General features: G+C 39.2%; 1 protein-coding gene across 11 annotated transcripts in view; it reads left to right on the forward strand.

The window, feature by feature from the left end:
* The window catches only part of ESRRG (estrogen related receptor gamma), a 486,133-nt gene that overhangs the window by 209,030 nt on the left and 249,694 nt on the right, over window positions 1–27,409 (forward strand). For 2 of the 11 annotated variants that reach the window (XM_073338902.1, XM_073338904.1), the window contains one exon: window positions 18,209–18,345. The exons of the other annotated variants lie outside the window; for them this stretch is intronic. The gene's annotated coding sequence lies outside the window, so the exon portion shown is untranslated. The remainder of the gene's footprint in view (window positions 1–18,208; window positions 18,346–27,409) is intronic. 11 annotated transcript variants of the gene reach the window in all.

The raw sequence follows: 27,409 nt of genomic DNA on the forward strand, positions 1-27,409 counted from the left end.
ATTTCCATTGCAAGGACATAATTGTGCCCATTGGTTGCAGTAGGTATTTCTCTGAGTAAAGAGTGCTGAATATAAAACTTTATTAACAATTCTTTTGGATGTGTACTGAGTCAATCTGGTCCATAATCCTGGCTCTGCCACAGATTTCCTCCTGTGATTTGGGCCAGTCTCTTAATGTCTCTGTGCGTTAGTTTTCTGTCTCTAAAATGGGGATAACAGGACAGGATTGTTGTCAGGCTCAATTCATTAATGTTGTGAGGCTCTCAGATTCCATGATGAGAGGGAATCTTAGAAAAACCTGTTCATAAATAAAATAAGAATAGTACTTTGTGTGTAGTTTAACTGGCCTTTCACAATAAGAGTATTTTCAGTTCATATTTGACGATCACCCATGATAATTCTGTGTTTCACATACTTTGATTTGAGATTATATGAATTTAGTGTTACATAATTGTTTCTTTAAAATAAATACTAATTGAAGAAGAGTTAGTACTATTTTCAACCATATCCCACTGAAATTGTACTTTTAGTCTGTTTTCAGCAATTAAGGTAGATTTCCTGAGCAGTGGCTCGGTGCTTGTACTTATGATCAGGAAGAAACATAAATGCTCACTGCTGAGCCACTCTTTCAGGAACACTAAGATCAATAGCTGATATTTGGTCTGCATTTATGGGGTGTGTTAAATGACCACAATTCCTGATGTTCACCATGAATATGGCATGTTTAAAACTGCACTCTATATTGCCCAGAAAAATCTAATGCAGTCAGAACCTTCAATCCTTACTCTCATTTCAAGTAGTCAGTTTAGGTGATCAGGGTTGTTTTGTTAGCTTGAGACATTTAATTATTTTAGAGTAAATAAGTGAAGGAGAATTGAGCTTTTCCCACACAAACCCTCTTCCTCCTGCCAGCATAGGGAGTAGAGCTGAGATACCATTGTGTCATGTGGATCCTCAGCCGTTGTTTTGTCTCCTTGGTGCCATTAGTAGCTGCCCTTTAGTTTCAATACTTTGTGTTTGAGGACTTGCCTTGCATCCAGGGGACCCAAGGTCAGAGAAGTACAACGGTGGGCTTAGTCATTCAAATTGAAATGTGCATACACCCCAGCTTGCACTGGGTGCTCCTGGTCTGTCCATGAGATGTAGCCATATATTCCAAATCAGGTTCAGGTGCCTTTATTGCTGCAGTGGAAGATGGGGATTGCAAAGGCAAAAGCTTACTTTAACGAAATAATATTGTACTCTCAATCCTTAAAATGAACTAATTCTTTAGAGTACTTAGGACGATAACATATTTAAATAACATAGGTATTTATGATAGAAAAATTAGATACTGAGACTATGCCATGGCTGCCTCTCATGGTATTTTCACTGCTTTTACTTTGCGGGAAGTAATATCATTATTGCAACATTTCCAAATTGCTTTTTACACAAATCCACAGAAATTAAATCTCCTCCTTATTATAAATATGAAGTGATGTCTTGAGACACTACTTTATTAGCACAGATCTATGGAGACAACAAGCCAAATTCTGCTTTCAAATACACCACTGTAAATATGGAGTAACTAAATTGAAATTGAACTCAGTTGAAACTTTGCATCAGGTTCTGATTCAGCAAGACACATAAGCATGAACTTAATTTTAAGCATGAGTAGCATCAGAGAACTTTAATAGGGCAACTTGTGCTTAAAGTTAAGCATGCACTTGCGTGCTCACTGGGCTGAGAGGAACTAGGCTTAGTATATAGAGTGCTATGTGATGTATGAATAGTGGTGAATGATGTAAATTGGAAGTCTTTGGAGATCAGTGTCAAACTCAAAGGAAATAATGTGAGTACAGATCCTTGTAGACCATGTCAAGTTATTTAGATGACAAACTAGCATAGGATACAATACAATTTTGTGTCTGCAGTGAAGGCCTTGAGCCAAATTCTGCTCACATTACTCCAGTTTCAGTCCAGAATAATTCCAATGAAGGCTATACATTATGTCAAGAAGAAAGGGTAAAACATCAGTGCAAACTACACTACCACCAAAAAAGAAGAAGAAGAATTTGGTGAGTGTTTAAAATAATACTGGCAAAGAGTCCTGTGGCACCTTATAGACTAACAGACGTATTGGAGCATAAGCTTTCGTGAGTGAATAGCAACGAAGTGGGTATTCACCCATGAAAGCTTATGCTCCAATACATCTGTTAGTCTATAAGGTGCCACAGGACTCTTTGCTGCTTTTACAGATCCAGACTAACACGGTTACCCCTCTGATACTTAAAATAATACTAACGTTGAGCTCAAGACAGAGCTGTGAATTGAAAAGTCTGCATAACAACTAGCATATCACCTATAAAATTGTGATATCACCTGTAAAATTGTACCTAGGTATTGCTGCATACAGAGGGCTAGATCAAGGAGTCTCTACTTAGGCAACATAACCTTTGATTTTAAGGGGAATTTTACCTGATTAATAATAGAGTAAGAACTGCAGGATTTGGTCCAAGTGCACTTTTAGAGGGCTCCACTACATTCTGCAGTGCTATATACTGGACTATTGAGGAAGTGTGTATTACCACAACATGGGTTTACTGATCTTTCTCTGGCTTATCATTAGCATCACAACTCAATTTCTAAGGACTTATTGGGATGTGTAGAATCATTCATGCTCATAGAAGACCCAGATGTACTGTAGTGCCTGCAAGTAGAATCAGCAGGACTCAGTAGGAAGCAATGGGAGACTTAGCTGACAAGTAGCTTGTTTTGAAATAGATTTATATCAGGACATAATGGTGTTTTGGGGCTTCATTTAACCAATATCAGAGCTTTTTATGTAAAGTGGAATAAGTTGTACCAGAGAATAAAAACAAGACTTCTACCAAGTGATATAATCGGTTTTACTTGCAGTGTCAAACCTGTTTTATGGAGGAAATCATGATAAACCATAATTTTAAAAACTGGAGACTACTCATGGTAGTAGAATTAAGCACATGAGTAAATGTATACAAGTTCAGGGCCTATATGTGCATCTGCACTAGCATGCTTAACATCTTAATTTGCTCATACAAATAACCGCTTGCGATTGTCATTAGCTGATTATCACAGTCTTAGATACGCAAAATGCAAGTGTAAACCAACTTCTAGTTTTTAAACATTTGGGTCCCTGTGTTTTAGGGTTTGAGCCAACACTCATTGAAGTCAATAGCAGTCTTTCCAATGATGTCAATGGGCTTTTGCATCAGGCCCTTAGTGCTATTGTCATAAACCTTTTACCCCATCAACTTGTGGTTACAGTAAGGATAATTATTACAATCAAGATTATTGGAAATATATGGTACTCTTATAGCCATATCGTGGTGGTCTGGATGAAACATTCTGAGTCCAAGTTCCCCATGCCTATGGCTAATAAAGAGGATCCCTCAAACAGGTGTTTGTGGGATGTTTTGTAAAATGTGGTGAGTTTCTGTTTTGGACTTTTAGAATGATTTTTGTTGTCAAGTTTAGACATTTTTGAAATTGTAAGGTTCAGACTGTTTATGTTAAAATCAGTGGATTAGTCCATGCCTCCATAACAGTGCAGTTGGTTTTTAAGAGTGCCGGCAGGTGAGTTTAAACTTCCACACACTTTTTTTTTTTGAGAGTATGGACTTTTATAAATAATGCCACAGAAAAGCTCAAAACTAAGTTGCTGGAAGGTCAATGGTCTCATATGCTTTTATCAGTGTTGGAATGCAGTATATACTGTATTCTTCGAAAGGATCTAACCCATTTCTGTGCTGGCCTGTCATCAGTCATCACCAGTATCTGTTTTCCCCCTAAAAATAAATTAATAAAAAGTCACATTTCATTCGCAATCCCATTGCAGTATTCAACCGGATTATCAATTCTCAAAAGTGTTCGTGCTTGCTCATTGTTTTAACAGGAACATTTCTGAATGAGTGGATTTTCAGATGCATTAACACCCATTTGTCCCTTTCCTCCATTATGCAGGCATCACAACCAAAATTAGGGGAGTTGCTCTCACAGTTCCTCTCATTCCTTATCCCTCTAAGAGCAAAATTTGCTGTCTTTTCATAGTAACCTTTACTATGCAACTAATAAACAGTATTGTTTTCTGTTTTAATGATCTCCAAATAATGTCATAGTTAAATGAAATGCAGTTTGTCTCAGCAGGTTTCTTTGAATTTGTGAGCATTTTTGTTCCATATCGCACAATAATAATAATATATCAAATATTATTTACATTTTCACTGTTTTCATTCAATAGTTTAAATAACCATTTTTTGGAGACTTCAGATTGCTTTTGAACATATTTGAATGCATTTTTAGCCATCACCAAGCTTAAAATAGGAGCCTTTTTTTCAGCTTATCTTTGTTAAACACCTGTAAAAATCAATGGTATTTCTTTTTCTTCGAAAGCTCTCTTCCTTTAACAAATTCCAGACACAATGCATGGTTTTTTCTAGTGTGGATTTGTTTGCCTGGCGTTAATGGGCAGTAAATGGTCCAATAATGTCTGTACTATACAGATACTTGTTATGTTATAGATAGGAGTTTGATGTTAAAATATAACTAATCTGATCATTAACCATAATCAATTAGAAATGATTGTTTTATTGAGTGTCAGACAGTTGAAAGAAATTCTATCCATAATGAAGCTGTAGGAATGGATCATTCTTCACAAATGCTAATGTTTGCCAATCCAAAGAGTGTGAGGTAGGGTCTGACGAATTATATTTCCTTACCAGTTTTTCCCTTTTCTTCAAATAAAATCAAATGTTCATTTTGTATTTCTTAAATTACAGTTTATTTAGATAAACACAAGTTTAATTGCACTTTTATATCTTAAGAGTGGAACACCAGGATTTGCTTTCAGGGAAGTCAGTAGCAAAAGTTCCGTTGACGTCTATCTGTCATCTAGGTATCTACGTCTACCTATCATCTTACATTGGTGCGGTGATGCCTTCAGTGATGTTTTGGTAAAATATGTTGAAACCAAATTATGCTTATGGAGTGAGACATTGTTTGTCCAAGAACCAAATTTCATAGACTTAAAGAACTAGAGTTTATTTCTATTTTTATGTCCCCGTGTTCATTGGATTAGGCCTGACGCAATACCCGCTAAAATCAATGGGGATAGTTCCAGTGAATTCAGGGAGCATTGGATCAGGCTGCTGTGCAATAATATGTTAGGCAGCAAAGTCTGTATATGCATCTTTATTTAAAAAAATTCAATAAGTATCTTTTTTTCAACTGAAAAAAAAAAGGGGAGGTTACAATAGAAATGCAGCCACTACAATCTCCAGTTTAGCTGTGTGGAAGGCACTGCTTAAAATTAAAAACCCTTGATGTGACAAGTAGAGAAGTCATAGGAAGGTACTAGAAGAGATGACAAAATGTAATATGCTCATCAATAATTAAGTGCCGTGAGCAGGACTAAGAGTTTGATCAGGAATCAGAGTTTATTTTTGAAGAATGTTGTGGAACATTTGAAAAGGGGGAAATAGTCTGATGCAATTAGGAAGTGGGAAGGTCTGGTATGCTGGTTGCTGCTGCTACTGCCTCTCTGATAAGATTGTAAGAGTTGCCAATATCAGTATTCAGTCTTGTAGTGTGTCACAGTGCTTTCATGTGAACTGAACTGAACTGTCTCTTCACACTCCCTCCCTCTCTTTCTCTCGCTCTCATTCCCTGCACTCATCGCATTGAAGTCAGGGGAAAGAAAAAAGATTTGAGGATCGCCCAATTTGTTCTGACATAAAGAGATGTTTAGCTCTGTGAAAGGTGGTGGAGGCAGAGTGCCTGACTGACACTTCAACAGTGTGTCTGCTGGGATTGCTCACTTCATGTCCCTTCATATTCCCGCTGTGTCCTGCATGAGTGCTCTTGTCTAATCTTCACAGTGAGAACACCAACAGTCCCTTGGGCTTTGGTGCTCAACACCTTGTTAGACAGGGCTTATGGTGCCATAGCTCTTGGTTTAGCATTTGTTTTTGCTCTAACATTGCAAGTTTGTTTAAAGTCCAAATAAAAGATTTTTCAAGTAGTTTTCTACAAAAATGCTGTGTATCTCCTAATCGCTTTGGTCTGCTTTTAACAATTGCTGTATTTGGATAGTATCCAGTAAAACCATGGGTGAGGGGAAAAAAAGGAGAAAAATCATAAAAGAAAATATAACAGGAGCTTGCTAAGTAAAAAATATACTGCTTCAAGCAATGGCATGCTTTGTTTTTAAATGAAAATGTGTTGACTGCTTTGGTAAGTTTAGAAAATACACTCGTAAAATATGCATTGAAGAACTGACAGCTGTTGTGGCAAATTGATAAGAAAGTCAAGGCCACATCTAATCAGTAGCACCTAACTCTGTGCTACTGGTTGCAAAAGAAGTTTAATTTAGTTGTTGTGCTTCTATTTTTTAAGATTCTGGACACGTTGTGGTACATTCTAGCATGCCACATCCTGTTACAGGACATCACATTAGTTTGCGATACTGAATAGCACTAAGAGCATGAGTTAATGAGATGTAATGCTCAGCTCTTATTACTGGAGCATTAGTGGGTACCCTTTTAGCTACAGTTACTACCCAAATTCATCCTCTACTGCAAATCAGACACAAACCAGACTTCTTTTTTTAAACAGATGAATGCTGTTGTGCGTATTAGCCTTCTCCAAACATATTAATTGATGGGTTTAGTCCTTGTTAAATCTTTTAAAAAACATTTTCCTATGCCTTGCTTTTACATTTTTAAATGCCTCCCATATTCCTACATCCCTAAAACAATTGCCTGTGACAAAGAGCAGAATAGCGTCACCCTCACTGCTTCCTGCATAGTTGGTGTCCCACTACCATTAACCCAGAAACATGCTGCACCAATTCTCTGACACATGGCTGCTCTTGTATCTTTCCTTGGACTATTTACATTCCCCTTCAGCTTCAAATTTTGAATCCACCCCTTCAACATCCTAACATACTTTCTGTGTCTCCCTTGAGACTGAGCAATTTGTGGCTCACCCCGTAAAAGTGATTCCTAATGCAGACTGCATTCTAAGAGCAAAAATTTCAAAGTTGGGCACCTAAAGCTACATAAAAATCAAAGCTAGTGCTGAAATGAAAAACAAAAGCTCTCCATGACTCAGCTCTTAAACATGGAATCAATAATGCATCCTTTAAAATATATAAAAAGAAACCAGTATGTCTTGACTTGAGTCTTGATTGGAAAAATGCCACAAATGTACTCTGGCATATAAAGACTGATCTTGTAAATTGCTAAGTGCATCCTAGAAGTCAATGGCTGAGGAGGGTGCTGAGCATCTCACAGGACTGTGAGTGAATTCCATAATCTGGATTTCTCTGTGAAGAAGATGGCACCAACGCAATATTTCTAATCTCACCTATCTTGATTGTTCTGATGGGCCATAGGGCCACACACAGTTCGTCAGTTAGAAATATACTCCTTGAACTTTCAATGGGACTACTTATGCTTAAAGTTAAGCACATGTTCAGTGCTTTGTTGCATTGAGGTTTTAAAGCTAAATTTAAAACCATGAGGTTCACTGAATAGCTAAACCAGACTGTATTTTATGAGTTTAGCATGAAATATATTTCATATATATACATTTAGTAAGCGTTTTATTCAAAAATACATTGGCACAAACCCAAAATAGCTCTACAGACAACACAAGTTGATCCAAGCATTTGCATAGTTATGAACATTAACAGACAAGAAAGCCACCAATTTTATATTAATTTAAACGTCAGTTTAAAATACAATTGTAATGACTCATCAAATTAATCCATGGTAACATACCTGCTAAAAAGACAGACGGTCTGAAGGGAAATTCCAGATCCATGATGTGAAGAATTCTCTTTTGACTGTTAACCCAAAACTTTGAAATAAAATGGCATGATCAGCAGAGGTGAACACAAGAATCTCTGTCCGAGCAACCTTTCTATGAGCTATATATATCACACAAATCCATCATCACACAAGTGAACAAGTATGAGATAAATAGTTTTTTAATATTTAAAATAGATTTAAGTTAATGCTTTAACTGTAGGGTACTCCGAGGTAACATCAACTTCCTAATATTGAGTAACTGTTCTATATGTGCCCAGATTTGTTGAGCATAATGGCTATATGTTAAACAGTTTTCCATGGTATTTAAAAATTGACATTTCAAAGAGTGTAATGGCATAATGAAATGTAAACTGAAAACAGGAATGAGTTAATTAGACTAATGATCCCTTGACTCCTTTATTAGCCAGTTTTTTAGAAATTGGGATTAGCTTTGTTTTCTCTGCTGAATAAAGACAGGAAGGATAATGTTGATTCTAGTAAATGACAGCACCAGAAGAAATGAGTGTTTTCCTGTTAGTCATGGGTTTCATTGTTTAAGACAAAAATTTTGCTTTCATACACACATACCTAATATATTACACTTTGAGTTAGGCTCAGGCTGGAAGAGAGTCATCAGGAAAGCATTTTAGGAATGCCTAGTGGTGGTAACTTTAAAAGTGATCTACTGTATTTTACATCAGTACTGGATTCTATACATTAATGGGGATCTTCAAGACACAGAGTTGAAGAGAAGGCCGGTTAAAGGGACAACCTGAGGAAATTTGACAACATTGGAAGTTGGGCTCTTTATTTGTCCTTGTGAAAAGAATGAGCTATATTTTTTCTATTACTTGTAAAGATCATCTAAAGAAGCATGAAGAATATCCCAGTAGAGGTTTAAAAAACCTTTTAAAAAAAAAAAAAAAAGCTGTCAAGTGTACCCAGAACAGGAGAATTTTTACAACAACAGGAATCACAAGACTATTCTCGTGTAACCATTTTGAAGTCAGTGGAATTGCACAGGTGTAATAGAGGGCATAAATTTGAGCAACTAATCCTAGTTTTTAAATTAAAATGCATAATCCCCATCTTAATCCCATGAAGTACTGAGCTCCAGCCAAAGGGAGCAGTAGGGGCAAAAAACTTAACAGGCTTCAAGAGTGAGCTTGATAAGTTTATAGAGGGGATGGTATGATGAGACTGCCTACAATGGCATGTGGCCCATCAGAGACTGCTAGTAGCAAATATCCCCAACGGTTAGAGATGGGGAGGGCTCTGAGTTACTACAGAGAATTCTTTCCCAGGTGTCTGAGTGGTGGGTTGTGACCACATGCTCAAGGTCCAAGTGATTGCCATGTTTCCCCCTGGATCAGATTGGTAGAAACCCTGTAGGGGTTTTATCCCCCTCTGCAGTCTGGGGCCCAGGTCACTTGCAGGTTTAAATTAAACGGTGGATTTTCTGTAATTTGAAGTCTTTAAATCATGATTTGAGGACTTCAGTAACTCAGCCAGAGGTTATGGGCCAATTACAGGAGTGGGTGAGTGGGGTTCTGTGGCCTGCAATGTGCAGGAGGTCAAACTAGATGTTCACAATGGTCCTTTCTGGCCTTAAAGCCTATGAATCTGAGTCCTTCCACTGAAATCTATAAGAGCAGAGGGCACCAAACATCTTGCAGGATTGGGCCTTTAACGAATGCCTGTGGAATATAGAATTTATAACACAAATGAGCCCAAGCAAGGGACTTGGCAGCGGCTGAGTTATGAAGCTTTTTACTTCATTACTATTCCCACACACCCTCATTAAGCATTCTCTCTCTGTACACCACAATGAAGTAAAAGTAACAATATGATTTGTTTATGGATTTAGTATTTTCAGCTTTCAAGAGTGGAGCTGGAAGAGTGCAGATGAGCAGCTTGTGGTTAGCCCGGCAGCCCCTTGCAATTTTTGGGAATTGCGGGGACTTTCTCTTTTGAGAAAGAAAGGCTATAATATTGGTTGAGTGCCGTTAGTGATTCATTAGGTGCGATTCAATGGCTCTTGGGTATGATATTCACTCGGTACTTAATTTTACCCTGTGCCTGGTATAATATGCAGTCTGAGCATTGCCTGGAAGAGAGTCGAACATTATTGTAGTCCAACACTATGCCTGACCTTGCAGCTCAGTATTAATTTGAAGTAGTGGAATTAAAATTTTCCATTCTTTTGCATTGTCATGCCTCACATTGATAAGCACAAAGAAATGTAAATAAAAAAGACCTATTTCACAACCTAGCTACCACCTTTTTGTTTTATGACAAAAGACAGTTAATTAGCATACTAGCAGTAAGCAGCCTTCCCAAACTCGTGCTAATTATGTATTCTGTTGACCGTGACTCCAGTCATAAGGTAATTGGCTTGCAGCAACATGACATTTCAAATCATCTCTTGAAATTACATCAAAAAGCCAGCCTGTTTTGTTTTGATAGGGGAACAATCAATTTGATAAGTGGTAACACAGCTCATTGTTTCACATTAATTAGACTAATTGCAGCATGTTAGCCTCTGAAATAGACAGAACTTGGAGAAGACAAAGGCTGCGGCCTTTAGCATGCAGTGCATGTGATGGTTCCACTTGCTTGCACATACTGTAGGCAGAAAACAGAGTTGTTAGAATTCAGCCTTGCGGGAGGCTGGGTGTTAACAGTGGTTTGATGTGTTATGCTTAATCCACTGGCTTTCAATTATAAGATCTAGGTTCAAAAAATCCAGAGAGAGAGAGAGAGAGAGAGAGAAAAGAAAAAAAAAAAAAGACATTTTGATATTAATGGTGCCAAAGTTCTCAGTGCTCTTAAGCTTTCTGTCTCCTAAAACACATAACATAGAACTGGCAGCAGGATCTCTTAGGTGTTTACAAGATGTCAGGCCTCAGTTTGAAAAGGTTTTGCTTCTACCTCTGCTGTTCCTGCTCATTTTCTATTAATACTGGTTTCTCTGTATATCTATTAGTTTGAACATTTTTCTTTTAACTTTTATACTCCTGTAAACACAACATAATAACCGCTCAGAGGCTGGATTACTGAGGACAGATAGTACAGACATAGTCTCCTGTTATTGAAAGTGCCAATTGTACCTTGCTGTGTGGCGATTTTTATGATGAAGATGTATGTCATCTGTAGATAGACGTGACCAAGTGGATTTCATTTGTGACCTAACTGAAATATGAACTGAAGTTTGAAGAGATGAAAACTGAGGGTGTTATCTCAGTACACAGAGTAGGTTCCCTTTATTGTTATTTAGAGTCTGATACACACCACTAGATGCTTTGGGTGAATAAGGAATGCAGGATTGGACCCATACATTTATTACACATTCTTAAAGGATGTCTGATTAAATGGAACTCAGAATTCAGTAAGTGATATGTGACATCTGTAAACTTGAGATGGAATGAGTGAGAGGCAAGATTCCAAACTTACTCTGTAGGAGTAACGGATGCGTATGCACAAGGTGAAATCCTGATTCCCTTCCACATGGGTGGTCCTGTTGAGTTCACCAAGCAGGATTTAGCCCATAGCCAACAGAGCCCAAGCATTCCAATTCTGCTGATGCTCTCCTCCCAACAAGATGCACACTAAATAATAATAATAAAAAAAAAGAAAACAAAACAAAACAAAAACTCCATTAAAAAATCATGGAATTGATAATACTAATAGTGTTACCTGCCAGTCATTTTCGTTGATTAATAGGATTTTTAAATGAGCGTAAGGAGGTTAGGCACCCAAATCTGTTTGAAATTCAATGGATGTTGGGCACCTACTTCCCCTGAGCTCCTTTGAAATATCCCAGTCTAGATCGTTCCCTATGCCCACAGTGTGTATACTGGCTGTTTAGATTCTAAACTTTTGGGGTGCGGAGACCTTTAGTTAAATTCTCCTTGCAGATACACCACTGTAAATCTGGAGTATGGTAGTTTCAGTGAAATCAGTGGATTGGTTTTAATAGCTTTAAAATTATCATTGCTAGTTGAAGCTTTTTATTTTTATTAGTTTTGCATATGTTTTATGTCACCCCCTTAGCAAATGATCATAAACACTGTTTTAAGTCCTGCTACCAGTGACTTCATACTTCAGACTCATTTCCATCAATTTAATGGCAAGAATAAATTTTAAAAATTATATTCCAAGCAACTCAATTCCCTCACCTCGCCCCCCCCCAATAATCCATTTCTAATAGCCTTTCTTTAAGTTTAAAAAATTATATGAGGATTAGTGATGTAACTAATGTGCTGGTTTTACTAAAATGTATGGGGTTTATACAGGAGGTAAATTAGCAAAAAAGCACAAAGATTGAAGCCGTTTAGCATTCAGTTTAAGTGCTGGTTCAACTTGCCTGAACACAAACTGGAAACAGCGTTGTTAGAATTCAAGTCTATACCCTTGCTGTCACTATTGGTTCTTGTGTAGTCAAGTTCCTGCTTGGAGCAGAGCAAATCTTTGCTCAGTTAAGCGAGCGTCAGTCACAGGCAAGCTTGGCTGCCAGCCCAGGGTGGTTAGACTTTTCCATGCTACACCTGAATGAGATATTGATGAGACATTGCTACCTAAACAGAGTCAAGAAACACTAGATAAAAAAAATATAATTAAATTGTCATGGGGCTGACAGAATAATTTTAAGAATATAACTTACATTTCCAATGCATAGTCGGAATGCTTACAGTAGGGAACCCATATTGCTGGCTTGGTGATAGATCATGTACAATCTTGTTGTTTAAATACTTTTCTCTCTTTTCTTCAGCATTAATCTTTAGCTGTGGATTTGAATTCTGCGCGGAAAATAGAGGCACGGGCAGATCACACTGGGACACTCTTAAGGAACTGATACTGCAAGGTGCTCTTGCAAGGTAGTTAAGCTCCCACAACACCTACTAGTTTCAATTTATGTTAATAGAGGATAGCCCCCTTGTAGCATTTTGCTCTTACCTTGTATAGTTATTATCCATAAACCAAAAATCCATAGGTTTTTTAAAAAAAGTATTTTATGGTGACCTAACGAGAACACAACTCTGAGAAATAAAGTTACAAGGTTTTGAATTGTGTAAAGACTTTGACAGTGGGTGTTTTGCACAGAGCAGAGAATAAAGGAACATTATAAGAAAATCAGGGACAGAGAAAAAAGGAGATAAAATAGAATAGTTTTTAAATAGGGATGGCTGGCAGTGCTATTAATCACACAAGTCTCTGAGCTCTAAGGGTTGCATAAGTGGAGCTAATACTAAAGAAAAGAGATACTTTGCAGATATCTTGAAATACACCATTAAAAGTCACAAGCTAAATTAAAAACAGATAACAATGTCCGAATAGATTAATGAAAAGTAATAATAAAAAACCCAACTCAAGTATCTTAAATAAATACTTAGCTCCTTTGTTGTGTGGTTGTTTTCAAAGAGAAAACAGGATTTTAATAATTGATTGTGCAAATTGCAGGTCTTGTCATACATACCGACTTCTAGGATTTGATTCTGATCCCACTTACACCATTGCCAATCTTTGGGAACTCCACAGAAGTCAATGCTGTTGCTCTGGTTTTTTGCTGTAAATGTGACCAGACCTGGCCGCTAGTTTTTGTTAGATGCTGCAGTTTTAGTGGGAAGTTACACAGTGCCTTTGAAGTGGGTTGGGATATGGGAAGGGAGAGATTTTTTCACTTCAGTTGCTGAGGTCGATCAGTGTCTTCCTATGTGGACAGGCCAGCTATGGTTCCGAGCCTGTTCCTTCACAAAGTGGCAGATCAGCTTTAGGGATGTGGTACGGGTAACAACATTTTTTTTTGAAGAACCCAAATATCTGAAACTACAAGGTAAAAGCTTCGGTAGTGGCTTTCAGTACTGGTGCTTTAATTTTTCAGTTAGCTGCCTGGATTACCTCATTCCCTTTCAAATGATCCCATCACATTAGTCTCTTCAAAGCAGACTGGATGCACAATTTAAGAATGTTCTATAGGGAACAATCCTGTCCTGGCATGGGATTGTACTAGATTACATAGTAGGTCTTTTTTATCTTTAATTATGATGTTCTATGACTTCCAATTCCTAACACGCAGTCGTACACTTGTAATTTAAAAAAAATAGTCCAAATTCCGACTTGAAACCTGAAAAAATAGCGCTGACTTCAGTGCAGACTGCATGAGCTGTATAAGTCAGTGTGGAATTTGGCTCAATATTACTTTCTCATTGGAAATGGGATATATGATAATTTATAATGTTTCAGATGATCATAATCAAACACCACATAGTAGTGTGCTTCCAAACATTTTTTAAAATCATGATTATCTTGCTTCTCCTCTTGCAGTGCGATTTTAGTCGGTTCATTTGCATGACAAGGCATGCAGTGTTGCTAAAGGGAATACAGTGAAACAAGCACTTAGCCTGATTCTGGTCTCATACCTGTTTTACACCCCAGTGTAATCACATTGACTCCTGGGCAGTTACTTCTGATTTACACTGAGAGCGTAAAATTAGGCCTTTAATTCTACTGAGCGTTGCTATTTACAAATATCTATCTGGTTTCTTTTTCAGATCTTTTAGGGCTTTGTGATGGAGGAAATGTATGTCGCACTGAGTGAGGTGGCACCAGAAACTGACTGTTCTTTTTACTGCAGTGATCATATGCAAAGGAAATTGTCAAACATCTGCCCTGCAACCATTGTTGGAAAAAGTTTTGAAGGATGTTTGTTAGTTGTTCGCAGAACTGTAGGTGCAGGATTTCTGTGGGACTTTTGCCCTGTTCATTGGAGTTGTATGGGGGTGGATCTCAGGGGTGGCATGGCTAGCAAATGCTAATTGGGTCCCCTCCAACTCGTTGTAGAAACAGCTCTGCTGCAGTGCTCACCCGTGGAGCAGTCTGATTTTTTTGTACTGCTGGCTGGCTTCCTTCTTAGCTCCTGCTTTGGCCTCTCCCTAAACGGAGTAATTTGTGCAATCCCCAGTGTAGGAACTGAGTGCTTTGAAATGCTGCCCTTAGTTGCCCTTCTTCTGCCCTCAGCAACTGGAAGTTACAAGGGGCCTGACCATGCCTACCACATGGGATGCTCTCACAAGCCACTTGCAGCAGAGTAGCACCTCACGGTACTGTGAGTTCAAAGCAAAGCATCTGGGGAGCTTGCTGGTGCCCCATAGGGAGGGGCAAAGAACTGGGGAAGCAGAGGGAAGTGAGAGGGAGAACTTGGGGGGAGCAGACAGCATGGGCTACAGCTGCAGGGAACAGAGAGCAAGGGAGCAAAGACAATATGGGGCTAAAGAATTAATGTGTTGCAAAGATCTGGGAGCCCCAAAGGGAGAAAGAACTGGGTGTAGGTAGAAATTGGGGTAACAGAAGGACAGAGAGAACTGGAGGAGGCAAAAGAAGAGCAGAAAGGATGGTGGCAGAAATTTTTTTTGGGGGGAGGACTAGGGGGTGCAGCAGAGAATTAAGGAATCCAGAGAAAGGAGGGTGAGAACTGGGGTCAGAGAAATGGAGGCCCTGGAGATAGGAGAGAGAGAACTGGATGGGGAGAGCAGGGGAGGTCTGAGGGAATGTAAGGAATGTGGTGGGGTAAAGGAGGCAGGAGTTAAGGAATGGGATAGAAGGGAGATAGAGACAGAGGATGAGGATGTAATGTGTAGAGGGAGGATAGACAGAGTGAGGCCAAAGGAGTTTGGTGGAGGGCACAGGTCCTGAGCCTGGGAGATGTGTATGTGTGGCTGGGAGCCTAGAGACAACTGGGAGAGGAGCATATCTTGACATATGAAATGGTTTCGGGGCCGAGGGGTTAATGTCACATGTTAGTGGCAGGTTGTCTCTCCAAATGCATTTGTATCACCTAGCCCTATCTCTGGGTCAATCCTGAAAGTTCTTTGGGGGTAAGGACTGTTTTTAAGTCTTGTGTTTGTACAATGTCTGGCACAGTGGGGCCTGGTCCATGACTAGCTCTCCTGGGCATTATCACAGTACAGCTAATAATAATTAATAATAGTTTCCAGTCTAAATCAGCAAAAACAGGGTGGAGAGAAGTATGCAATGTAAAAGCAGAATGCATAGTTTAAATTGGGCAAATGATTTGTTAATTAAGCTTTTTTTGTTTGTTTTTGTTTACATATCTCCTAAATTGAAGGATTATGTCATGAAGTCATAGCTGGGTGGGTTTCTGGTCAAATCATAACCAAAGAAAAGCTCATATGTAGAAAGGATGGGAGTTGGGTGTTCTAGGCATAGGGAGAAGAATGAAAAAAGTAAGGGACAATTAAAGTCTGTGAGAGATGAACAAAGAATGATGTGCCCAGAGGTATTGTTGGGCTTATTTTAATTAAAACCAATCAAACAAATTCACCAAGGGTCTGGAATGAGAGCCAAGATGTGCACAGGAGTTATCACTATGTAGAGCCTGGGGCAGTGAGGTTAAGGAGTTTGAATTTGCTGAAGAAGGAGGCAGGAAGAATCAAGAATGGAGAGACATGAGAAGTGGAGTGGTGGTGTCATGCTTAGAGGAAGAGAACTTTAGCCTCAGTCTGGTGAATGGAAGAGAGAGGGTAGGAACAACAGATGTGGAGTCCAAGGAATTGAGGTGTTATTTTCTTGGCAGATATTTTATAACTGAAGGGGTGCCCAAACACTGCGGGCCTCTCGGTTCATTTCCCGACTGGACTACCCCTGAGTCAGTGGTTATGGATGGAGCTCAGATTTCACAATCGTAGAGTAAAATGAATTGAATTATTCACACTTCCTCCCTCGCTTTAGAGAAAGGGATTTTTGGTTCAGTCAGGGTTAAATGTAAGGACACCAAATATTTCCAAACTTCAGTGAAATGCACTGAGGAGTTTCCCCTCCTCTTCCAGTCTTCTCTATCAGTGTTCCAATTGTTCTACAGGGGCTTCTGTTTCTAAAATCCCTGCTAGTTCTTGTAGAACACAAGTGGAAAGATATGGAGACGTGTTTTCAGTTGGCCACTTAGTTGTGCATGTTGTTTTTTGCATCTTCAGATTTCATATTTTTGCATGTTAAGAGCTTTTGTGACAAAGTGATAATGGATTTCTGGCCGAGCAAACACCTGTGTCAAGAGGTGTTAAATTTTCATAATGTGCCTTGTCTTTCTAGCACCAATTGCTTGTGTTGGCTTGTCTATATCTGGAATCCATTTCATTTCCTTCCTTACTAATGAGGGTTTGATTAGGGAATATGAGGAATTCCTCTGCCAAAAAGTATTGTACTTCAATCTATTTTAAAGAATTAGTCTCTGGTATTCTTTAATCATACAGGAACAAGGGAGCATATGAATAATTAACAAAATGTTTAAACTTTTGGATAGCCCAGTTTGAAAATGTTGTACAATGCATACATATGTTCAAAGATACAGGGACGTAAGATCTAACATTTTCAATGGAAGTGGAGTGTAGGGTATAACACAGATGAACAAGAAAATTGGAGGATTTAACACACAGAATACCAGGGATTCTCAAAACAGGATCTGAGCAGTTCTTGCAGGTAGTCTGTGGGGAGCTGGCAGGTCATGTGGTGCTGGTGATCCTTCTTGTTTCCAGCTGTTAAACTGCATGAAAAGACAGATAAAAGTACATTAAGTCCTTTCTTAATACAACTTTTCCAAGTAAGCAATTGCTGTAGCTGCTGTAGCTTTATGATTATGAATGGGAGGAGAATTGAAGCCTTGAAAGAGTGGTAAAGCGTTCGTGAGACAATCCCTCTGTCATGATGCAGTCCACATTATAAAAAAGATTGAGAATTCCTTCACAATATTCTTTCTAGGGTATGGTTACTACTTATGGTTGCAACTGAGAATCACTGTGTTCCTGGGCAGGGGAAAGGAGAATAGTTTTTTTTTTCTTGCATTAATTTTTCTTTTAGTATAAATTATGTCTTAAAGAAGTGATACATTCTGGGGAGATAGTTTTGGTTACTGTGTTCCTTGTCTCGCACACATTTAATGCTGCTTTGGCTTATTCTAGTCCAGTTTTGTGATCTGAAGAAATGTGATACAGTTCCTGGCCGTATGGTCTGGCTAGCTAAATCTTGTGTATGTAGTTGAGTTGGCTGGTTCTTGGCTGATGCCAGCATGTGTTGTGTTTATTATATGTAGTTCTTTCTGCTGTATAGCAATACCATATTCATCACTACTTTTTTTAATGGGGGAGTGGTTGAACTTTAGTGAGGGTCAATAATGTGTCACTCCCGCATATAGTTTTGCAAATTGGACTGTCCTTTGCATTTCTCCATATTTGAAGAAGTGGGCGAGAGACAATTCCCAATGGTAGGAGAGAACCACTAGATTTGGGAGACTTGGGGATTGGCTATGTGCACAAGTTGAACTGATTTTGAAATGTATTTAGTTAAACCTATGCAATTCCTGTGTATAGGTCTGGGTTTAACAGGTCTGCTGAAACGGAAAATATAGATGTGCTGATGCAAATGGTCTAAGCCCCGCACATGCCTAAAAGGATATAAGAAGTGAAGGGCTCCTTGTCACCATTCGAATACTCTTCCTGCACCCCAGGTAAGCCTTACACAGGCCTTTTAAACACAATTTTTGTCTGTCCACCTAGAGAGTTGTGAAAAGGAGAAGGACAAGCAAAACACAATAAAGTATATGAATGAGAATTTTTTCATAGCACAAAAGTGTGTTTGAAATGTAGAACAGACTAGATTCAAAGTCAGTTTTCTCTATCACAGAAACTGCCTTTACCAGAGCACTTGCAGTATTTTTCATAGTGCTCCAGAGATAAAGACTATATATCAGGCTACGAAAAGTGATGATATCTAAGTCTATACATTTTTTTCAATCCCTTATCCAGACAGATCAGCTGAAACCATACCGTACATGTTTATCCTTCCCCATTGATAGGCATGATTCATGATTTTGTTTCAACTGTTCTATAATCATTTTCCCTAAAAGGAGAAGGTCTTAATCTTAATGTCTGATATTAAAGAATGTCTGATATCTTAAAAAACCCCAAATCTGTCTATGACTAGTGCTTTGGAAAGAATGATCTGGGATTCCAGCTGTGATATATGGATGCTTTTAGTTTCACACTCTATGTGCAAGCAGGAAAAACAGGATTTTTATTGAAATTTTATATATTTTTTTTTTATCTCTTCTGTTTCATTGGAGTTAGTATCTTTTGACTCGGCAGTCTGAAATGTAATATAAAGCACTTGCTCACTTGTAAGTCTCCTGTCTAGCCCTGCATAGTGAGTATCCAAAGTATCAGTAATTGCTTTACATAGACAGGACTGCATCCTCAGCTGTGCCCCACTGGGTGTAGTTGAGGGGGAAGCCACAAAGGAGCCATTTGAAACTCCTCAATGCTAGGACTGGCTCTTCATGGGTCCCAGCGCTGATGTACTTCGGAGTAACTTCAGGGCTATTCTAATTCATGCTGACTTGTCGCAGCCAGTAATGGGTCATTATGCTGCCCCAGGGACTGCTGGAGTACAGAGCATTCTGACCACTTCCTAGCAATGGGGGCAGGATGCTGGCTGTATGTCAGCTGAAGATTTTGGGACATCTGGCCCACAGTCTTTACACAACCAAATTCACCTTTCAGATAAATTGCTGTGAGAATTTGAGTAATTCCGTCATCATCAGTTAAATTACTCCAGGTTTACACCGGTGTAGCTCATAGCAGAATTTAGCCTTCAGTGTGTTCTGGAGAATGAGACAGATATGTTTTTTTAAAAGTGCTTTCTAATACATTTCGTTTGGAAATATTAGGTGAATGTATATGCACTTGGTCTGGGTTTTGTGTCTGGGACTTGAACAATCAGACAATAGGTAGCTGGTCTAAAGAGGAAACGAAAAGGCTAATTTCTGCACAGAATATTGCAGAAATTGATGTACAATTCTAATCTGTAATCTGATGTACAATTCTAATCTGTATTTTTTTTTTTAAGCGTGCAATACATCAAAAGATTCCATACAGGCAAAAAGTAGCAGTTTCACTCCTAAAGATCTGGGATACCTCCAACTGTTGTTCCCAAATGAGTTTGGCTGCCTTAAGACTCAGACCTTACAGGATATATTAGTTTATGCCTCTGGGTCAGTGCTTACAGTTTCGACAAGTAAGCAATCTTTGCTCAAGTGAGGCAGAGAATCAAGGATGCATTTCTTAAGTGGAGCCAAACTGCACCTGGGGGCCCTATAAGTCTGATTCTGTTAAGTTCTGCAGCGACTTCAGCATTCTTAAAATAAAAATTATATCGGTGAGGCTGATGTTTCAGAGTCAGCCACAGAATAATTTTACTACATTAACTGTATACATGAAGGAAGGTAGAGCCACTGGCCAGTGGTATGATTATATTATCCCTGGGGTGTGAATAAACAGGGGTTCACTTTCATGAGTATTCACCCATACAATATTGGATATTAGGTAAAATATCCCAAGTCAGTGATGCACCCGGTAAGGGTTTCCGCTGCTGCAGAATGTCCTCTTAACGGAAAACGTACAGCGTTAGTAGAGGTTGCCATAAGCTCTGGGCAAGATCTGTTCACTCTGATCATTATCCCATGAAGGACCAGAACCTGCTCTCAGTTAAATCCAGACCAACTGGACTGTCATCAGTGAGGTATTCCAGATTTATGCTGATGCAAGCAGAATCTGGCCTATTGTAAAAATTCTGTTGATACTCCAAACACAGAGGATTTATTTATAATCTTATTCAAAAGTTGCTTGCCCTGCTATGCTTGAGAAATCTTTGAAATGTTCCTCTCTCTTAGATAATATCACTCTTGTTTACCCTTTTCTTCTACATCAAGAGTTAGGAATGGTCTCACTGGTACTTTCTAGCTGACTGGAGACACAGAATAGTCATGAACCCATTTTTGCCAGTTACATTGAGTTTACGGCTATCTTGTGTAACCAGAGCAGAGCAAAACAGCTGGAGCACACCAGTAAATCTGGTCCCTACTTTTATCCTCATTTTTTAGGTCTTTTCCCTGCCTTCACTTCTCTGATTTCTTCCTACTCTCCTGATGTAATGTTTCCTGTTTCTCATCTTGTTCTCCTACCAAACTCTTCTACCATGCCTCTCTTACACTTGGAACAATGTCTCTTTTATTTTGTGTGCCAAACAGCCAACTTCCATTCATTTAAATCCCCTCTTTAAAAATACTCCTTGCATAAGACCTGTTAATAACTACCCACCAAAGAAATGAAAAGAGCGGAGAGTGAGGGGGAGACAGTAAGTTTGCACTGCTCTGAAATAAATCTTCATCTTCCACTTGAAACTATATGGACTGTAATTTTGATCATAACCTGCCTGGGGCACATAGTGTAAGCAAGCCTATCACTGCATTCCAACAACCACCATAGTAGAATAACAAAAAAGAACCGAGAGAAGGATCGTTTAACTTACGGGGATTGTTTTTTTTACTCATCTGTTTCAAGGTGCAGATACTACCCAAACAACAGTTGAGCTGAAATATCAGAAGAAGAAAGTGGGATAGCAAGATGTAATTTTGTATCTCTATGTCAGTCTCTTGACTCCTTATGCAGCTGAGGGAGTTCATGTGTGTGAGTTAGGGATTTTTAATTGTATTGTAATATGTCAGTGTAATTTATCTAATGTACCTAAATTCTTATAAGCAATGGGTCATATGGGCATGGTGCATTTTACACTGTCCCATTTCCCACAGAAAAATCTTAAGATCGCCCCATGGACTGTCTCCCTCTCCCTTACTCCCCAATTGTCTTTTATCATTGTCAGAAACTCTGAGTCTTTTGTTATCTTGTTGTCATGTCATTACCATTTATGCCTAGAAAGTCAAGTGCACAACTATGAATGCATACAAGGCCTCTTAAATAACTCAGTGAACCTCATTGTAAATTTATATTCAACTATGCAGTGGGAGTTAAATATTTCACCAAAAATAGGGCATTTTAAATTGAATTCAGTGTGATACCAATGAGTAATCCCATTACAGTATGCATTCACCTCCGTTCATTGAACTTTCTTAAACATGTTGAGAAAAGTGGTCAAATTCTACTTTTACAATCACAGTTTGGCTAGTATTCAGTCAGAGTTGCAAGTGTGTAGCCTGCTAAAAATATATATTAATATTTGGTATTTGCAGTGTATGCAGTCCTTTCATCCAAGGATCTGGAAACATTTTACAAATCTTATTTGATGCAGTCTTGCAACACCTCTGTGAAGCATATAAATATTTTTCTCTCTCCTTTTACAAATCGAAAACTTGAAAGACAGAGAAGTTAAGTGATTTGCCCAAGGTCACAAAATCAGTCACTTGCAGAGTCAGGAAGGAACCAAGGAGTTCTGATTTCCAGACCCTGCACTGACCTATTGATGATATTGCCTCATGGCTGCAAAAAGAACAAGTCCAGGAGATGGTGAGAGAAGGGTGATTCTGAGTGTGGCATTCACACCAATATTGCTGTAGAGTGAGTTCAGAATCAAATAGAGCTGAGTACATTTCTCTCTCTCTCGATTTCCCAGATTATGACAGTTATGTTGAAACAAGCATTGGGTGAAATCCTGGCTCCATTCAAATCACTGGCAAAATTCCTATTGACTATAATGAGACCAGGATTACATCCTTTTTAAGCATGTGTATGTGTGAACATGTCACAGGCTTTGTGTGGGAAATTCTAAGATTCTTGCAGGTTGATTTACTAATTGTGAGGCTGCTTTGGGTTGCTTTTCACATTATTGCCTGTAGCTTTGGTCTCAGGGAGAGATTTTACAGCAGAAGACTGTTAAATATCATTTATTTAACCTTCGAAAATCCACCAGAGAGCTGTATACAAGGGGTTTTTTTTAGCTTACTTTCAAATTTACAGATAGTACCCTTGCCCTCATCCTCTGCATATTTGTTTCTGAAACTCTGGGTAAAGGCTATAAATAGCCAGCAACAGTATCTATTCTTATCTCCTCTCCCCCATTCACTCTACCAAAACATCCTGGCAGCAACCTTGGGACCACATTTAGAGAAATAGTAAGAGAGGAGGAAAGACAATAAATTACTCTGGTATCACTTACTTTTTCTGCACTACTATTAAGACTTACCTCAGTCCTTGCTTAGGTTGGGGCGGACCAGTGGGGAATAGTTATGGGATATGATGTGAAATTAGAGATTTAGCAAATCATGTGTGATAGCTCTGTGGAGACCAGGAATAATAGCGACAACATGCTAATTGTCAGTCCACCCAAAACAGTTCTTCCTCTGCTGAGATTTATGGCAGATCTTCTGAATGGGGGAGACAAGAGTTTGGCTTTAAACATAAAAAATAGAATGATATTGCGTTCTAACATTGTCCTTCACTCTAAAAGTGTGGTCACATATGTTCACTATTGGATTAAGGACATATATTTAGAGTAGCGATAAAGCCTCTGTTGACACAGTGGTGAAAAAGCCACTTTTCCTTCCTGTAGGCCAAGTCCTTCAGTAGAAGTTTGCCTAAGAAAGGATTGAGTAAAAACTGGGCTCAATAGCTCACAATTTGACCTGTGATTAAGATTGCCTCAGATTTCTGAATTTACCACGAGTTTTGTTCGCACACAAACTCAGGATCGTACATTGGCCTTTCTTCACTGGTGAGTGTGTTTATTTCACAATGCTCGTTGTTTTCTCCCAGCCAATTCTCTGATGAACTGCGTGAATCATTGGCATATGAAGTCTCTTTCATTGCCATGCTGAAGACCTGGATTCTGCTTGTCATGAGGACAGTGGCGAAAATGACTGTTCTAGCCAATGGACCAGTTCCTCCGCTGGTCTAAATTGGTGTAGCTCCATTGACTTCAGCGGAACTATGCTGATTGACACCAACTGAGGATCTGGCCCAGGGTGTTGACAAGGAATATTTTCCTCAACTCCATTGGATTCAGAGAAGTGGAGCCAGCTGACCTTTGCTTGAAGCAGCTGTCTTAATCCCAACTCTACATATAAAATGATGGGGTCTAAATTAGCTGTTACCACTCAAGAAAGAGATCTTGGAGTCATTGTGGATAGTTCTCTGGAAACATCCACTCAATGTGCAGTGGCGGTCAAAAAAGCTAACAGAATGTTGGGAATCATTAAGAAAGGGATAGATAATAAGACAGAAAATATCATACTGCCTCTATATAAGCCCACGGTACGTCCATATCTTGAATACTGCATGCAGATGTGGTCGCCCCATCTCAAAAAAGATATGTTGGAATTGAAAAAGGTTCAGAAAAGGGCAACAAAATGATTAGGGGTATGGAACGGCTTCCATATGAGGAGAGATTAATAAGACTGGGACTTTTCACCTTGAAAAAGAGATGACTAAGGGGGGGGATATGATCGAGGTCTATAAAATCATGACTGGTGTGGAGAAAGTAAATAAGGAAGCGTTATTTAATCCTTCTCATAACACAAGAACTAGGGGCCAGCCAATGAAATTAATAGGCAGCAGGTTTAAAACAAACAAAAGGAAGTATTTCTTCACATAACGCACAGTCAACCGGTGGGACTTTTTGCCAGAGGATGTTGTGAAGGCCAAAACTATAACAGGGTTCAAAAAAGAACTAGATAAATTAATGGAGGATGAGTCCATCAATGGCTATTAGGCAGGATGGGCAGGGATGGTGTCCCTAGCCTCTGTTTGCCAAAAGCTGGGAATGAGTGACAGGGGATGGATCACTTGATGAATACGTGTTCTGTTCATTCCCACTGGGGCACCTGGCATTGGCCTGCTTTGGAAGACAGGAAACTGAGCTAGATGGACCTTTGGTCTGATCCATTATGGCCATTCTTATGTTCTTGTCTTCATTGTCGGTGTGTGTGGGGAGGAGTAGACGCAGAGGACAGGAATGAGATCATGCAAGTCTGCATTTGTGGAGGAGTTTGATGTGGGAGAGATGTCAGGAGAAGGGAGCAGACAAGTTGAACCTGAAAGGGGACATAGTGAGGAAAGAGGACAGAGGGGAAGTGATGAGCACAGAGGGACAGGGAGGAAACAGAAGGGGGAAGAGAAGGACACAGCAAGAAAGATAGTCTTTAAGTTAAGCACTTAAGGGGCCTAGTCTCTGACTTCCATAGGGCCACTTTCTGGTCTCATTTACATAGGCGTGAGTCCAGAGTAACTCCGTCAATTTCATTGGAGCTACTTCATATTTACACTGAGGTAGCTGAGATCATGATTGAGTTGATCAAGTTGTAGCTGAGATCAGTTTGCTGTGCTCCTGGGAAAAGGAATATTCAGGTTGCTATGCAGCAATTCCTGTAACCAAACTAAGAACTGAATTGACAGGCTCCCAAGGGAATCTTACTTGAGTGTTCTCCAAGTGAGAAAGGACCATGTAATGCATGCCCTAAGGAAGGGAGAAGCCCTCGTGTGGGGAGGAAAAAAAAAAGGCTTGCATTGGAGGAATGACCAGTCAGAAATTTTCTTTTCCTTTGGAATAATACTTAGCTCTTAAAGCACTTTACATATGGAGATCTCAAAGAGCTTTATCAAAGGGAGTGAAATGGTTTGCCACAACTCACACAGCAGGTCAGAGTCAGAGCAGGGACTAGAACCCGGGTCTTCTGTAGCCTATCCACTGAACCACGCTGGCTCTCAAGAACAAAAAATTTACTTACCGTCACTCCTTAATGGATCTTTGGCTGCATCAAAAAATGAGCAAACGGTTTTGTGCCCTGGTTGCTAAAAGCTAGATTCTCCTATGTGTTCTGTACCTGCTGCAGAGAACTTCCTTCCCCAAATTGGGATAGCTGCACTAGCTGATGTGTTGGTGGAGTGAACCAAGCTTCTTGCCCAGCCCTTGCCTGGTTTACTCCTGCCCAATTGCACAGGGATGGGAAGTAGCAGTCCCACAGAAGCTTCTCTCTTTGTGCTGCTGCCTGCTATCTGGGTAACTAGTGCAAGAGAGCTTATTATGGCCACATTACTCCTTTGTGTGGTCATGCAAGCTAGGCCACGCTGTGACCCATTCTGTTTTATTTCAGTGTGACGGCATGTGGAGTAAGGTAGTGCTCAACTGCACAGAATCTGGCCCTAAATTTGGAAATAAGTGCAGCTAGTGAAATGTGGACTTTTCAAAACTGGTTCAGCCTTCAAACATTCGTTATTTTAAAAGTATTGAACTGATGTTCTTCAGACTTGGTTTGTTGTCTATATTGGACTGAGATTTAAGAAACAAACCTAGTTTGAAGAACATCAATCTCACACTTTTAAAGGTCTGATTGTTTATATTCAGCAAGTGGGAGATTTTTCCTTCTTTTTAAGACTGATTGAAGCTATATGCAAAAAACAAAACATGAGTACAATAGTAAGATTGAGGTCCGTCAATGTGCAAGTTCAGAATGAATGCACTACCTAATTCTACCACTTATACATGTGATCTATGACAGTCTTGATATGCGCTGATAATGAAACTTTATATTCTATTTTATTTTTTTCTATAACTTTGAATGTTCTCTTTGGATGGTCTGTATCTTAACATGATCATATAATTATAAGACTATCATAATCCATATGCAAAGGAACAGAGTTAAGATGATAGCATGTTTTCATCGTTACATTAAATTCTGAGTTTCCCATTTTTGTGTGTTTATACTATATTAACACTAACATATAAAATATGTGATTGATATGTTTTTATGTGAAGTCCTTCAAGATTTTTCTCAAGAAAGGTGTTATACCAATTAAAAATATTGTTTCATCTGCACCCTGTACCATACCATTGTATCCCTCTGTCTCTGTGATTTTCTCTCTATTCTTTACTCTTTCTCTCCATAAAAATGTCTAGTAGTATTATTTTGTGCTGTTACTTTGTGATTTATTCCATATAATTACCACAGTTCCAAAGGCACGGGAAGTCAATGGGGGAGGGGGGGTCTTTCCATTGAATTCATTGGACTTACATCAGACCTGTCAAGGTTCCTTCCCCACTCTGAACTCTAGGGTACAGATGTTGGGACCTAAATGAAAGACCCCATAAGCTTATTCTTACCAGCTTAGGTTAAAACTTCCCCAAGGTACAAACTTTTACCTTTTGTCCTTGTACCTTATGCTGCCACCACGAAGCGTGTTAAACAAAGAACAGGGAAAGAGCCCACTTTGAGACGTCTTCCCCCCAAAAATATCCCCCCAAGCCCTACACCCCCTTTCCTAGGGGAGGCTTGGTAAAAATCCTCACCAATTTGCATAGGTGAACACAGACCCAAACCCTTGGATCTTAAGAACAATGAAAAAGCAAGCAGGTTCTTAAAAGAAGGATTTTAATTAAAGAAAAAGTAAAAGAATCACCTCTGTAATCAGGATGGTAAATACCTTACAGGGTAATCAGATTCAAAACACAGAGATTCCCTCTAGGCAAAACCTTAAGTTACAAAAAGACACAAAAACAGGAATATACATCCCATTCAGCACAACTTATTTTATCAGCCATTTAAACAAAAGAGAATCTAACACATATCTAACTAGATTGCTTACTAACTCTTTACAGGAGTTCTGACCTGCATTCCTGCTCTGGTCCCGGCAAAAGCATCACAGACAGACAGACAGACAGGACCCTTTGTTCCCCCCGCCCCTCCAGCTTTGAAAGTAACTTGTCTCCTCATTGGTCATTTTGGTCAG

Source organism: Lepidochelys kempii, chromosome 3 (genome assembly GCF_965140265.1).
Source record: "Lepidochelys kempii isolate rLepKem1 chromosome 3, rLepKem1.hap2, whole genome shotgun sequence".
Classification (NCBI taxonomy): domain Eukaryota; kingdom Metazoa; phylum Chordata; order Testudines; family Cheloniidae; genus Lepidochelys; species Lepidochelys kempii.